This window comes from Dermacentor andersoni, chromosome 3 (assembly GCF_023375885.2).
Source record: "Dermacentor andersoni chromosome 3, qqDerAnde1_hic_scaffold, whole genome shotgun sequence".
Lineage (NCBI taxonomy): Eukaryota > Metazoa > Arthropoda > Arachnida > Ixodida > Ixodidae > Dermacentor > Dermacentor andersoni.
The window spans coordinates 79,690,800-79,708,104 of NC_092816.1; positions in this window are offsets into that span (position 1 = coordinate 79,690,800).

A 17,305-nucleotide genomic window follows, 5' to 3' on the forward strand; every position below is an offset into this window, starting at 1 on the left:
ACCACAAGGAGGCCTGCTCGCCCGTACAAAAAATTATTGAGAAGGCATTGAATTACCATTTGTCAATGTTGCGTTTTTCATTCAGGAATTGTAGAAATTTTGTTTAATTGTTGGGCTGACTGTTTAGTGGTCTTGAATATTGGCCACTGAAATTTAATTGAAACACCATTGGGTGTCTCAATGTTGAATAATTTTTAAGTTACCATTGAAATTCCATTGCGCTTAGGCGGCTCGTTGTGTTCATTTTGTTGAATGGTTGTGGGGTTACCACTGATGCTGCATTGAACTGACGATGTCAGTTCAATGAATACTTGCATACCTGAGTTGATGTCCCAGCACTGAAAAGTACATTGTGGCCCAGTTGAGAAGGCATTGAAATTTGAGAAGTCGCCATTGAATTATGATTGACATTTCGTTGGGCTAGCGGTTTTGTATTCATATATTTAAATTGCTTTGCTATTCACACTTGCATGCCCCGGTGCCTGCTCATAACTTTCACACACAAACAAAAGCAAAGGAGTGACTGATCAACTTGAAGTACCTTTATTTACACTAAACATGCGTGCCCATGAAACATTATTACATTACATAAGGCACCACTAAATCGAACCTGGTGACATAGGCTAGTACCTACAGCACTCTTAACAGTGTAAATACATCTGAAAAACCTATACATATGAATTCAATCAAAACGATCATTGTGGTCTTCACTTGCGACTTACGTTTATGACTAGAAGGCAAAGCGACTCAAAAGGCAGGGCTTAAGCATACCGCTTTAACAACCAACTTTCAACACATGAACACTTGAAGCTGCTTGCATAGAATACACACAAGACATCTGAATACGTTACACTAAAATGTTTCGCACACTAACCCATCACAGGAACAGTTACGGCTGACTGTGAGAAGGCAAAATAATAGACTTGAAACAAATGACTTCACGTAAATATATACAAGCTTTAGCACACGTCTTTCACCCCGATTAAAATTTAATGAAGTACCAAAGTAGACTTGTCTGAGCTTATTGTCTTCCAGATGTTATATTTTCAGGTTGCCCAATTATTTTATAAAATAACATCACTCAACTTAGCTATTAATTGATGAGCCATCATTTAGAAAGTTGTCGGGCATGGCGAACACCTGAATCATGTTTCTGACGAGCCAGGTTTGCAAGAACAGTACACCATTTGTATATGTTAAATTGAGGCACAGAAAAATTTGTTGGTGGTATTTCCCCAATTTAGTGAGCTGATTTTCAGTTAATGTTTCTGAACTTGCTCAAAGCTTTTTGGGGCCTTTTTCATTATACCCAGCAACTAAGTGGTACCTCAGTCAATAAAGAGAAAAGGCAAGGCTAAAAGCTTGAACGATAAGAGAAAAATAATTATTTAGCACAGAAAATGGGTAGTAACACACAGCTAACACAATTCCAAAGAGCCAAATAGATGGTCACCTGCACTTGCAGTATCAAGTACCCTAGAAATACTCATGAAGGATGGGAAAAGGTTTCAATGACTGCACAGCCAGATTGGTGAGACAGTGAAAAACGCAAATAAATGCGTATACAAAAAACCAATGACCTGAATTGCGCAGGTAAAATGTTATTAAAATGCTACCAGAATTTTATTGCATAAAATACATAAAAGTTGCATAAAAATTGGGACAATGCAAAGACGAAGGGAGATACAGCACCCGTGTTGGAAAAAAATTACAAGTGATATACATGCATATTAAAGCTCTACAATTGTTTCTCCAATATATACAAAAAAAAACACATGCACTGACGGCATAAAAGAAGGTTCCTGCGCCTGGAGAATGCAGCACAGTACAAAGCAGCGTCATGAGAACCGAAAACTAGAGCTTAGTATGTTTAAAAAGCACGAATACTTGCACACCTACAGGCATGTGACATGTCATGCCTTGAATGGATGAAATTCATAAATATTACACAAATGAAGTTACTATCACTCTTATTGACTTCCTCAGGGGACTCCTTGCAGTTGAACTAGAAAAATGTACATCAGTGTTAAAAACAGAGAAGATAAGTCCCTACAGCGTTCTTCCTGAAATAAACAGCGCAAATATTTCATGTATCAATTGTACGAACACTTCGCCAATTCGGTGTACATTTATATTTGACAACCACCGAGAGACGAGAAGAATGAATTAAGGTGGGAACGCACATGAATGCTTACTCAACTAGAAGTTTATTCGTGAAGACAAATATTTTAAACACATTGGCCAACTTCACAAAGAAAAAGCCATGGATGTGCAGCAGAAACAGCCCGGCACAACAAAAAAGGACCGAATGGCATGTCCAGTAGAACAAACATGTGCGTCAAAAACAAAACAAAAAACACATGAAAACTGAAAGGTTTGTCCTGTAAGTGATATTAACGAGAAAAACTGCAGCAACTCTTTCCCACTAACGGTCATAGAAATCTTGCTTATGAATTTTTCTTCGTGATCAATAAATAATTCTTCCATAAGTCCTCTTGTGTTCTGGTCTTTGTGATGAAACAACCGTTCTTTCTGCTCTGTGTCTCAATCCCAGATGAGTTCCAAAAGCAATATTCACTGATCACAAACGAAACAAATGCATAACCAAGTTATCTGTTGCCCTTAGTGGGAAAGACTTGCAGTTCTCAAGAGTATTTCTCGTTGGGTAGTATCACTCATCGGACAAATATTTCGCTTTTTCGAAAGATTTGTCCGATAGTTCTCGTTTTTCACGCACGTTTATTCTACATGACATGGCTTTTTCATATTTTTTTTTCTTGTCGCTCGTGGCTGTTTCAGCCACGCATGCACGGCCTTTTGCTTTTGTCAAGTTGACCAGCGTCTTTAATACCTCTGTCTTCAAAAATAAGCTTGCGCTCGTGTGTGCTCCTACCTATTTCGTCGTCCGTCGTCCGCTTCTATTCGCGCTGCTGTTTCCAGTACGCACGTATCACTTGGTCAGGCTGGTAAACATTCTCGCAAGCAAAAGTAAATACCTCCCCTCAAAAGGTAGCCCGTCCTTCACTACTAAAAGCCAGAGCAAATCGAAAGTAAGCCTTAACAGCGTCCATGCGGCAGCTAGTAGACCACGCAGCAGCAGAAAAAATTTTTAAAAATCCCACTTGTTGGAGCGTGGCAACAGGGATGCGAGCTTGTTAGTGAATCAGCCACATATCAACGGGTGTCTCTTGCGCGACGCCAAGCTGCCCTTGATGTAAAACACTTTAGCATCTGGGCATTTGCTGCGTGCGTAGCCAGCGAAAAGGGAATGCGGACAGAAAATTATATTGCGCGGATGCAGAATCTACCACAATGCACATAACTACGCACAAAATAGAAGTACACACTATACTGGCAAGCAAAAATTTGCGACTCTTTATGAGTACTATCTAGAAAAGGATGAAATGGGTTGCTACGGTTGTAATGAAAAAGGAAGAGAATGACATACCGATCATCATCAAGAGTGGAGGGCACGAGACCGGCTCTCGAACACCACCATCTTGTTGTCCCTGCTCCCTGTTCCGAGCTACCGCCCGTTTGTTGGACTCGCTCAATAAACTTCCTTACATTTCGTGGATCGTGCTGGGTACGCACATCGCCGGCACCCTGGAACTCCGATCCCGCACGGAGCACTCGACCATGCAAGCTGACGCAGCCCAACAGCAGCCACCTCTCCCGGCCGCCGTTTGTCCCGGCCCGGTTCGCCAGCGAGACCCCCCGGTATTTTGGGGTACGGAAGACCAGGAGGTCGAGGACTGGCTGTCGTCCTACGAAAAAGTTAGTGGACCCAACAAGTGGGATGACGCTGCTAAGTTGAGCTCCGCGAACTTTTACTTCGCTGGCGTGGCGAAGCTGTGGTATACGAACCACGAATGAGAATTTGAGAACTGGTTACGCGCCGAGCAAGGGCTGCGCACACGGGCACAGGAACCGAATGAAATTTTTACCGCCTATATTGAGGACGTAATCGATCTCTGCAGGCGCGCCGATGCCTCAATGAGCGAAAGTGCCAAAATACAGCATATTATGAAGGACATCGACGACGATGTCTTTCAGATGCTTCTTGCGAAGCCTCCTGGCACTGTTTCTGAAGTTGTAACTCTTTACCACAGCTATAACGAGTTGAGAAGGCAGCGGGCTCTCACCCGACGTTAATCTCAGACGTACAATCAACCGCTCACTGCACTGGACATCATGCCTCACCAGTCATACCTTATCGCACAAATGAAAGAATTTGTGCGTGAGGAGGTGGCCCGTCAGTTGTCTATCCAGCCGTTTGCTCAGCGTCAGGAGCTCCCACAAGAGCAGCAACTGCAGCGACCAATGCCGTTGGCTCCCGTGCTTCGACACGCCATTCAAGAGCAGATTTCCGAGGCCATGCCGGTGCCCATTCAGTATCAACCTGTCGCCGCGCCTCTTAGTTACGCTGAGGTAGTAAAGCGGCAGCAGCTTCAACAGCCCTCACCACCCCATGGTGAGTCGTATGCTGCAACCCCGATTCAGCCGTCCGTGACATGGGCTGCTCCCATCCCTGCAAATCTCTGGCGAACGCGCGACACCCGGCCGATGTGTTTTGCATGCGGTGGCGGCCCTGGTCATATCGCTCGATTCTGCCGCCGTCGCGCGCCAGGATACTCAGACGCCCGTTCACCGAACTACATGGATCGTCCCCGCTCTCGTTATGAAAATCCGGGTCCCCAAACAAGCACGTCTTCGCGTGACTATCCGCAACCCACGTTTCGTCGCTCACCTTCACCCCGTCGCCGCTCCTTGTCGCCCATGCGTCGTCGACCAGCCCCTGAAAATGAGGGAAACTAGCCCCCGCAGTTCGTGAGGCAAGAACTGCACTGTCGAAATGCTCAAGTCCTCGAACTTTGCCGTCTAATATTGTCGAAGTTTTCGCAGAAGGCACCCGTGCATATGCTCTTGTCGATACCGGTGCTGCCGTTTCTGTTAAAGACGCCACACTTCGCCGCAAACTTCGGAAGGTGACCACGCCTCTTGAGATGATGTCCTTACGTACAGCGAATGGAGACCCTGTTCGGCCTATAGCTGCCTGCACTGCTCGGCTTATTATAGCCAAAAAGCACTACACTGTCGAGTTTATCGTCATTTCATCCTGCTCGCACGACATCATACTTGGCTGGGATTTTCTATCGTATAATCACGCGGTTATTGATTGTGCCAGATCTGAACTTGAGCTGTTCCCGTTGTGTGACAAGTCCTACAACCCCGCTCATCAAGCCGCACACAATATAGTCGGCACAGCAGACACAGAAATTCTGCCGACAGCAGCTGTTTTGCTCGCCGTGTTCGGCAACCGCATATGTGATAAAGTTGCATTCTTTGAACCATCCCGCCTTCTAAGTCGGAAGCCACTTCTTTTGCCTTATTCGAACCTCTCTATTTCGAATGGAACAAGCGCTCTCTGCCTCACAAATCCTCTTCCATATACCATCAGACTGCTTAAAGGTGAATCCCTTGGATGCGTGCAACCCATTGATATTGGCCAAATTTTTTCCGTGCAGCAAGATTCAGCTCGACGCGACCTCGACGTCATCAGTGCTCTTACTCCTTCTGATGTACCAGCTGCCGACCTATTCGATTCGTCGATCGCAGGCCGACTGTCACCATTTCAACGCTCTGCTCTTCTCCAGCTGCTCTACCAGTTCCGCGACTCTTTCGATGTTGCCCAACGTGCCCTTGGCCGAACTTCTACCATTGTTCACAACATCAACACCGGCTCCAACAGGCCAGTGTGACAACGCCCTTACCGCGTCTCCACCGCGGAACGTCAAGTTATTACCGACCAGGTTGACGATATGCTTAAACGCGACGTTATTCGCCCTTCACAAAGTCCGTGGGCATCCCCTGTGGCTCTCGTTAAAAAAAAGGATGGATCGATTCGCTTGTGCGTGGATTACCGGCGCCTAAACAAGGTCACTCGAAAAGACGTGTACCCTTTACCCAGAATTGATGATTCCCTTGATTGCCTACAAGGTGCCGAGTTTTTTTTTTTGTCGTTAGATTTGCGTTCCGGGTATTGGCAGGTGCCTTTAGCAGAGGCCGACCGTTCAAAGACAGCCTTCGTCACGCCTGACGGTCTATATGAATTCAATGTCATGCCCTTCGGCCTCTGCAATGTGCCTGCCACCTTCGAACGCATGATGGACTCGGTTCTGCGGGGTTTGAAGTGGCACATGTGCCTCTGCTATCTCGACGACATTGTTGTCTTTGCGCCAGATTTCGCAACCCATCTCGAACGCCTCAACCATGTCCTGACTTGTCTGAAGACCGCTCAGCTGCAACTAAATCTCAAGAAGTGCCGTTTTGCTGCGCGAAAACTTACAATTCTTGGTCACGTTTTATCAACGGACGCTGTGCTTCCGGGCCCAGCTAAACTACGTGCCGTGACTGACTTCCCCAAACAGACGACTCTAAAGAAGTTACGAAGCTTCATAGCGTTATGGTCCTACTTTCGTCGGTTTGTGCGCAACTTCGCCTCTATAATTGCGCCTTTGACCCAACTTCTAAGCAGCGCCTCCAATATCTCGTCATGGTCTTCTGAGTGTGACCAAGCCTTCTCCACCCTTCGGCGTCTCCTGACGTCACCACCTTTACTGCGCCACTACGATCCTACGGCCGCAACTGAGGTGCACACAGACGCCAGCGGTGTCGGCCTCGGTGCTCTTCTCGCGCAACGAAAGCCTGGGTTCGCAGAGTATGTTGTCGCATACGCCAGCAGAACGCTCACCAAGGCTGCGTCAAACTATAGTGTCACCGAAAAAGAATGCTTGGCAATAGTCTGGGCGCTTGTCAAGTTCCGCCCTTACTTATATGGAAGCACGTTTGATGTAGTTACGGAGCATCATGCATTATGTTGGTTGTCTTTGTTGAAGTATCCGTCAGGTCGTCTTGTCCGCTGGGCTCTTCGACTTCCAAGAATTTGACATCCGCGTTATATATCGTTCCGGACGCAAGCATGCCGATGCTGATGCACTGTCGCGGTCACCACTATCCACCGAAACTGCGTCCATATCCACTATAGACCACCCATTGTCAGCCCTTGACGTCGCCACCGTCTCCTCTGCACAGAGCCACAATCCCTGGTTCGCTTCGCTTCTTGACGTTTTATCCGAGGCACCCACTCTTTCGACCACTCGAAAACTGCGACGCCAAGCGTCGCACTTCAGCATCCGTGATGGCCTCTTGTACCGGCGCAACTACTCGCCAGATGGTAGGAAGTGGCTCCTAGTTATCCACCGAACGCTGCGCTCTACAATCTGCGCTTCCTTTCACTCCGACCCGCAGTGGGCTCACGGTGGTTTCTTCAAGACCTATGAACGCTTACGGAAAAGGTACTACTGGCGCGGAATGTTTCGCTTTGTCCGCAAGTTCATTCGCGGCTGCCACGAGTGTCAGCGACGAAAAAAACCACCGCATCCTGCCGCAGGTTCATTGCAGCCCCTTCCGTGCCGAGACCGCCCATTCGACCGCGTTGGAATTGACCTTTATGGACCTCTACCTTTGACCCCGGCGGGAAACCGATGGGCTATCATTGCTGTCGACCACCTTACACGATACGCCGAAACCGCTGCTCTTCCCACGGCGACAGCACAGGACGTCGCCTCTTTCATTGTGAAGCGTTTTGTGCTTCGGCACGGTCCTCTTCGCGAACTCCTCAGTGACCGTGGCCGCGTTTTTCTCTCCGGTGTAATTCAAGCACTTCTCCACCAGTGCAACATTGCACATCGGACGTGTACTGCCTACCACCCTCAGATGAACGGTCCCATTGAGCGGTTTAATCGGACTCTGGGCGACATGCTTGCGACACATGTTGCATCTGATCAATCAAACTAGGACCTGTTTCTTCCATTTGCGACATACGCGTATAACACCGCTACGCAAGTCACAACCGGGTTTTCCCCCTTCTTCCTTTTGTGCGGTCGCCAGCCGACGCACACACTATCGACACGTTGCTGCCATACGCACCTGATGCCTCAGAGTGCACGCCCGTGTCAGCAGCGGCCCGTTACGCTGAAGATTGCCGACAACTAGCCAAGCGCTTTACTACAGCCGACCAACAACGCCAGAAAAACGCCCGCGATGATGATCACTCTCCTGCCGCAACATTCGCTCCTGGAGCGCTTGTGTGGCTGCTTGTACCACCCTGCGCCCGTGGCTTGTCGTCCAAACTGCTCCCAAATTATCATGGTCCCTACCGCGTCGTCGAGCGTACTTCCCCCGTAAACTATGTCATTGAACCTCTTATGCTGCAAGGTGACCGTCGTCGATGTGGACGTGATGTTCACGTAGACCGCCTCAAGCCGTACTTCGACCCTCTTGTACCCCCCTGTTAGATCGCGAGGATGGCTCCACCTTTCTCGACAGGGGCAATTGTAATGAAGAAAGGACGAGAATGACATACTGATCATCATCAAGAGCGGAGGGCACGAGACCGGCGCTCGAACACCACCATCTTGTTCTCCCTGCTCACTGTTCCGAGCTACAGCCCGTTTGTTGGACTCGCCCAATAAACTGCCTTACACGGTGAATGTTAGCTAAGACACGCACAGCGATGTTTCACAGCGGGCAGAAATATTCCCGGCTCTCTCGCAGAACCAAAGATCACGGGATAGTGCATAGCCTATACCAAGCAGATATCAAATCTTTGGGTAGAAGTCCAGCAGCAGGAATGACCTAAAGATACGCCGAGAGCGATGCGGGCGTGAGCATGCCTGTACGAGTCAGAACATGCACCGCTTCTTTGAAGCTAGCCGCTCCGGCGTGTGTCCGATCATCCCACGCGATTTGTGTGCAGAACGTTGCGTACACGCCCTTGCGCGTTTTGCGCGGTAGCGTCTGCGCAGTGAGCTAGCTTCATGCACGCGTCATTCTTCACCGCGCAAACGGTGCTCGAGGCGACAACGCGCCGAGTGGCGCTCCTTTCGCTTCCGCAAGCAACGCACATTCGGATCGGTCCAGCCCAAAGAGGCAGCAGAGAACGGTAACATGTTTCGGTTATCGCCAGTTAAAATTGTACAGTACGCCTTCAACGGAAATGCGACGCGCTAGATAAAGATGCTTACGTGCTTACTGCGGTAGTTTTGGACGTGATAGGCGATAAGGAGAACCCGTCGGCGGCTGTGTTCTTTGCCGACATCGTCACCACACCTCTGTTCATTTGCGCTGTGTATCCGCGTACAGTAGCCGCGCGGAAGCTGCGATTTATCGGTTGGCCGTTCTCCGCAAATCCCAAAGAGGCGAAATATATTTTGCGGTGCGCCGCATCATTAGGCGCAACCTAAATCGAAGCGCGCTTAACCGCTACGCCACACTAGCTGTATGGTATACGATGAGCCACTACGGATTAAAAAAAAAATAATTATGATGTCCTACGTGCGAAACCAACGATCTGATTCTGAGGCAGGTCGTAGTTGGGGACTCCGTATTAATTTTGACTTCCTTTGGAATGCGGCCACTGCAGGGATTGTATCCAGGACCTCGAGCCCCAAATTGCCACGGCGGCCGCCATAGTTACGAAATGCGTAAGTGTGACGTGCAACACCGCCTTCCGGTACGAGTGTGGTACAAAAGTAACACAGCTGCACACCTGCTGCACAATTATTTGTCGCGGTTCTCCTAAGCAAGTAGTGTCTGCCTAAATACCTTGAAAGGCAGCGCGCCTCTCACGTATCGGAACGCGATAACAAGCGCTTAGACCGCCCACGTGAGCCCCTATGAAAGATGGCGTGGCCACTGTACAAAATTATTACTGCTCAGAGAAGCTGATCCTTATGTTCCAATTGTGTTCTCTCATACAAATTAAGGAAACGTCATTAGACAGGAACAAATGAAGCAATGCAATTTTACACACGTGGGGTGCCACTGCCTCTTCGCCTACTATTGTTTCAAACGAAGTAACGGCGGCAGCAGCGTTAGAATCGCGCGCTTTCGCTCCGGGGCATACGGCTTGCTTGAAGAAAGTGAATGGTGTGCTTAAAATCTCACGCTTGTCAATGTCAAAATAGAAAAAAGGCTACGTGCCCAAGAAAACTAGATTACTTACCTATCTGCAGAAGTTCGGCTGTGACTGTTTCGGGGTGCCTTCTCTCCAACAGGCATCATGACCTCTGCCGCGCAACTCATCAAAACAGCCAGGCTCGCACATCAGTCGAAGACTAGTAGCTGGGTCAGCCAACGACTTCAACGGATAAACGTCCCACTTATCGTCTTAAAGCATTTAATTAAAATGTGCGTCATCATGTCCGAAAAGAAAAAAAATACTTTCATCAAGAAGCACGAGGCGTGAACCACCACACAACGGCAACAAACTAACTGAGTCCGAAAGCCGTTCACAGCTTCACTATCATCATCATCATCAGCCTGGTTACGCCCACTGCAGGGCAAAGGCCTCTCCCATACTTCTCCAATTGCCCCGGTCATGTGCTAATTGTGGCCATGTTGACCCTCCAAACTTCCTAATCTCATCTGCCCACCTAACTTTCTGTCGCCCCCTGCTACGCTTCCCTTCCCTCGGAATCCAGTCCGTAACCCTTAATGACCATCGGTTATCTTCCCTCCTCATTACATGTCCTGCCCATGCCCATTTCTTTTTCTTGATTTCAACTAAGATGTCATTAACGCGCGTTTGTTCCCTCACCCAATCTGCTCTTTTCTTATCCCTTAATGTTACACCTATCATTCTTCTTTCCATAGCCCGTTGCGTCGTCCTCAATTTAAGTAGAACCCTTTTCGTAAGCCTCCAGGTTTCTGCCCCGTACGTGAGTACTGGTAAGACACAGCTGTTATAAACTTTTCTCTTGAGGGATAATGGCAACCTGCTGTTCATGATCTCAGAATGCCTGCCAAACGCACCCCAGCCCATTCTTATTCTTCTGATTATTTCACTCTCATGATCCGGATCAGCAGTCACTACCTGTCCTAAGTAGATGTATTCCCTTACCACTTCCAGTGCCTGGCTACCTATCGTAAACTGCTGTTCCCTTCCGAGACTGTTAAACATTACTTTAGTTTTCTGCAGATTAATTTTTAGTCCCACCCTTCTGCTCTGCCTCTCCAGGTCAGTGAGCATGCATTGCAGTTGGTCCCCTGAGTTACTAAGCAAGGCAATATCATCAGCGAAGCGCAAGTTACTAAGGTATTCTCCATTTACTCTTATCCCCAATTCTTCCCAATCCAGGTCTCTGAATACCTCCTGTAAACATGCTGTGAATAGCATTGGAGAGATCGTATCTCCCTGCCTGACGCCTTTCTTTATAGGGATTTTGTTGCTTTCTTTATGGAGGACTACCTTATGGAGGCTTCACTATGGTATGGTGTTATAAAAACCTTTCAAACACAAAATAACCGCACGGGAGAACCAGTAATAAATTAGTAATAATTTTTCATCCACTAACCTTCATCAAGTTTTAAGAACAACCTAATTTGTAGCGTAAACAATAAATACTACGACCAAAATATGCGACTACGAAACTAGGTGTAACGATGTGTACTGTTGCAAAAGTGTGCTCAAAACGAAGCTACAACGGTTGCAACCGCGTGCGCGCACACATACACACACCTAAACGCTACCTTGACGTTGGTAGCGCCACCTAGAAATAAAAATTACTACTAATATTATTATTTGTACAAAAGCAACGCTACTAGAATAGTTTATAGCACCTTTGCAGATGACGAGGTGACAAGTAAGGTATGATAAGAGTCCGTTACCTGTATTTCTTTCATTTCCCTTTGGTGTTTTGCTATTTACCTGAACATACGGGACTTGTCCTGCCGGCTTGGTAGACGGGAGGACGAGGCGAGGCTCAAATAAACCGCATGCTTCTTTCAAGGCGAGAGTCGTGAGGAGCCGCAGGTACATCAATTAGCTGCGATACTGTTGCGGCTGTTTATGAATCAGAAGCTCTTTGAAGTCAATGGTTATAGCGGCTGCGCGCTGCGATCTCAAAGCGTGTTCGTTGTTTGATCTCTTGTACCACGGCCGTTGGACAAAAAAGCTATATATACTTTCCAGACAGAGGGTGCGTCGCAGGAAATCCGAAGATCTCTCAGGTGTATGTTTGCAGCGTGTGTGCCGCTTGCATCCTATGGCTCCCACAGCGCGTCGGATTCTCGAAAGTATCGTCGTCGCGCGTCGGCGCCTTGCTATTTGAATCGAGCTGGTTTCCTAAAAACAAAAGCATACCGGAAAAGATATTCGCAGCAAGGTGAGGCATGTGCAGGTTGCAGGAAAATTCTCCGCACGACTGAGCTGATCCTAATGAAATGCGATGAGATTCACCAAGTGCGACCTGTAGTCAACGTACACATCACTGAAGCGCTTCGATTTAAATTTGGTAGAAGCATCATTCAGTCAGCCGTCGAGATAAGCAAGAGATGATTAGCGTATTGGAGGAAAACAATAGTAGAAAAGATATTGATAGGAGTGGATTCGTTACAAGCAAAGGTAGCGGTACAAGGTCAAAAGAGAAGGTTTAAAGAACAAAAAAAAGATTAGGGACATTTGTCAAAAATTCTAGACTGAAAGACATCTATAGGCAGGCTAGGGGACTATATCTCACCACCAAGCTTCAAAGTGGATGCCAGTAAATCATCATCATCATCATGGCGGCAACCATAAAAACACGCTGTAATGCTGTGTTCCAATACTCGCCGTAGAGGCAAAGTAGAAGGTTAAGTGGAGAGCCTACATCTTAAGTATCGTTAAAATTCTCACAAAGACGTCGAAGTCCACAGCTTCGCCAAGACAGCATTGAAGTAAAAAATAATGCAGGCTTTCCTGTGTACTCAAGATGGCGACTGAGGAGGACGCTTGGAGAGATGACATGAAGGTCGCCTGTGCACAAGAAAACGTAGACACGCTGTCCTACGCCCTTAATATAAGCTACATCCTGTATTTTGTAGGTTTCAGACTTATAATACAGAAATAATGTATGCTTTTCGCAACTTTTTTGCATTGCCGCGAGGCGGCTTCGCGTCTCAGAACCTTCATTCTAGCCGCCTTCCAGACGGCTAGAAAGGTGTTTTGTTACATGACCTCGAAGCTGTCTCGGCTGTCTCAGCTGTCTGCGTGGACTGTCTCCGGTGCTGGCCAGAATTGCAACACACAGTGTATAGGACCCCAGTTGGCTCGACGGCCCACCGTGTGCTACTAGGTTTTTCGTATATTGATATGTAGATTATGTGATATATTGATGCCAAAAAGCGTGCCTTGACTGCAAAAAAGGTGGCATCCGACCACGCAGCTCGTAACGCTGATTCCTTTGTGCTTTCGTACAAAAATAGCAGATGATTTCTTTTCTTTATGACCCTCACGGTTCATCTCAGTGTTACTTTGTGGATAAGCTGCAGAGCTTCGTATTTTAAATTTATAGCGCATGAGCCACTCTAATAAACTTGAGCCACAACAACGCTCTCCTGTCGCAGTATGCATCTGCCGTTAAATACGTTTGCTGCATTTACTTAGAACTCGGGCGGTGAATCGACGTAACGCGATCATCTATCCTTCTCGTCGAACGTATTGTCATCGGGTTAGCACTCCTCTGTGAGAAATAATGTTTAATGCCTCTTTCTTTTGAGATCTTTACCCATGTAGGCCATCCACTCTTTCTTAAAATATCGTAACTGTCATCCGTTCAGTAGCTTCATTATGTAGTAATATCACCAGATGTAAAAGGTGTGCCACAAGCCTCTTGGGAATTTCTCCAAGGACATCCGTGAAACACTTTTTCTTTAATGCCAGATCCAGCCTGAAATATAACTTTATTGCGCACAGCCGAGCGATTTCTGCAGCATTAGTCAATGCAGTTTTCGCGAATCACTTCATCTGGCCACTTTATTCGGGTTCTCTACAGAACACACAATAAGTGGTGTCTGTAGCATTTGTGCCTCATTGTGTGAAACATCATGGTGTTGAAATATCACCCGCAAATACTTCCCGTCAATTATCATTCATGTCAATTATCAGCCGCAACATCAGCGAATTTCGCCTTTGCCCTTGGCGCCCATTAATCTCACCCTTGGCGCCCATTCTGTAGCTCTTATCACCGGCTATCTTCCCTACACATAACAAGGCCTGCTCAGTCTCTTTTTCTTTCAATGCCAAGTAGAATATCGGCTATACCCGTTTGCTCTCTTATCTACACTACTGTCAAGCTACCTCTTAACGTTACCCTTAAGAATGTTCCTTCTATCAATCTTTGAGCGGTCCTTAACTTGCATTCGAGCTGCTTTGTTAACGTATACGTTACTACCCAAAATGTTAGCTCCGGTATAATGCAATCATTATACGCTTTTCTTTTCAACGGCAGCGGTATGTTTCAAGTCCAGATTCTATAACTCCTGCCGTATGCACTTCAAACAATTTTTACCCTTCTGTAAATTTCGTTCTCATGGTCGGGTTCACCTATGAATGAATTTACCTAATAAACGTACTCCTGTACAGCGTCCACAGGCTGACTGGTGATCATAAATTCTTGTTCCATTGCAGGCTATTGAGCAGTGCCGTTGTCTTCTGCACATTGATCTTAAACCCTACTCGTACACTTCGTGGGTGAGGGTTCTGTTATTCAGAACCTTAACCCCGAAATTATGGGAGTAGGGAAGTTCAGTAATATTTACTCCAATTTATCCACAGTGTTGCTGAACAAGACAATGTCAGCTGCGAACTGAAGGTTCTCGGGATATTTGCCGTTCATCCAGACTCCCAAGCCTTCCCAGTCTAATGGCTTGAATACTTCTATGCATGCAGTGAATATCATCGAAGACATTGTGTCTCCTTTGCTGAACCCTTTCTTGATAGGTAATTTTCTACTTTTGATCTGGAGAAAAAAGTTAATGGTGGAGTCTTTGTAGCTCTATCCCAATATCCCCGCCGCGGTTGCTGAGTGGCTATGGTGTTGGGCTGCTGAGCACGAGGTCGCGGGATCGAATCCCGGCCACGGCGGCCGCATTTCGATGGGGGCGAAATGCGAAAACACCCGTGTACTTAGATTTAGGTGCACGTTAAAGAACCCCAGGTGGTCGAAATTTCCGGAGTCCTCCACTACGGCGTGCCTCATAATCAGAAAGTGGTTTTGGCACGTAAAACCCCATATATTATTATGATCTATCCCAATATATTCACGTGTCGCTGCAGTACTGCTAGATTACGGTATACCTGCATGACTGCTGGTATTTCCATTGATTACCTGGTTAATACATGGTTAAATTAGAGGGGATCATTTGTGCTGTAGTCAACAAACTGCCGCGTTACGTGCAGGTCCAATATATCTCTGTGAGACAGACTGCAAAAATGCTATATTCTTTCGCACTGCATCGAACGAGCGCCCTCAAACTGGGCATAAACATCACTGAATTAACACAGCAGGCTGTGCTCGCATCGTCTATTTATTTTGTGCTTCGTCCGGGCTGCACTGGCCACCCCTAGGAACATGCACGCACGCCATGCCCAATTTGATATATTGTATTTTGAAATAATAGTTGCACTGCGTATACATGTGTATTTGGAGGTCGAAAATCTGTTACTATTAGGCTGGAAGCCCGCTAATCGTGTATATATATATATATATATATATATATATATATATATATATATATATACATACTTATTTATTTATTTATTTATTTATTTATTTATTTATTTATTTATTTCAACATACTGTCATCCCTTTGACAGGGTTATTACAGGAGTGGGGTACAGAAAGAAACAGTAATAATAGTAATTGTCAGGGTAGATATGCTAAACAAGTACAAATAAGACGGAAAAATAAACATACAGCAGCAAGTATGAATACGAGTATGGACAAGCATGCCAATAAAAAAAAACAAATAATCATATGGAGAATACAAATAAATGACATCAGGTTGATGAGTGCGTATTAAGTGAGTTATGTAACATCTCAAGGAAATCAACTCTTTGCTGTTCGACTACAAGTCGGTCAATGGTATTCCATTCCCGAATAGATCTAGGGAGAAAAGAATAATAGAATGTATTGTTGTTGCACGCATATTCTTGGAGTGTGAGATCATGTGTATGATGTAGTTGCCCTGTTTGTTTAGTTTCAACGTATGTTGTGTGGTTTATCCTAAAATAATTGTGCAGTAGCATATATAAGAACTTGAAGCGGTGAATTTTAGCTCGACTTTGGAGTAAGGGCAAACCTGCGCTGCATAGCAACTCTGTCGGGGAATCAAGGCGTCGTTAGCGGTTAAAAATAAATCTGATCGCTTTGCGCTGCACATTTTCAAGCATGCTGATACCGCTATTTGGGAAGGGGAACCAGATTATATTGGCGTATTCTAGAATCAGTCGGACAAGTGTGGTGTACGCTAAAAGCTTAGTGTCACGGTCAGTGTGCCGCAGCGTCCGCTTAAGGAAAAACAATTTTTTCATTGCTTTCACAGCTATAGCTTCCGTGTGAACTGCCCAACTGAGATCAGAAGTTATTGTCACACCAAGATATTTGTATTGGCTTGCATTTCGGAGCGTGACATTAAAGGGCCCCTGAAACGGTTCGGACAAATTTTGTAGACGCGTAGGGTACAGCTTAAGTAGAACATTCGCACCACAATTTAAGTGAGGCGTTACGTATTAATGGAGCTACACGCGATTAGAAGTTACCCTCCTCCCCAGCCATGCTTTTCCTCCTCAACTCGTTCGCCGAGCGAGTGGGGCTAAGCTCCGCCTTCACTGGTCCTGCGTCACGATGCGACGTCACATCGTCAACTTCCGCTTGTTTTGAAGCCCGCCCCCGCCCGCGCGAAACCACTCCGCTAGCCGCTTGGCTGTCGAGCCCAAGCGAGAGCTATCGAAGCAGCGTGCGTTGCGAGCATTCTGTCGTAGCGCCGAACGTGTCTGGTATTCCGTTAGCCACAGGCAAGCTGGTCATATCGGCAAATGACTGGAGGCATAAACTCAAGCTGATGAAGGAACTTTGGCGCAGACGTACGTGAGCGGCCTGATCGGTCTGCACGGTCCAGACACTTGTTGGCGCAGCGCTTAATAACCAGCCAAACAAAGCGCTAATATTGCTCTAGCCAAGTGTAAAACATTTTAAACATTTATAAAAACAACGTTTTGATGATTACACTCCTGCGAAAAATACGCACGAGCAGCAAAAAAGAATACGCTTCGTTGCTGCTACTGTGTATGGTTGAGCTCTATGCCACCAGGTGGCTGCACCATGCAGACCATTCACCTTTGCCCTTCTGCTCATCTCGGCTCATCCCGTTACGGCACAGTCAAGCGGCCAGACCCTGTCCCCTTGCGCTTACGTTTGCC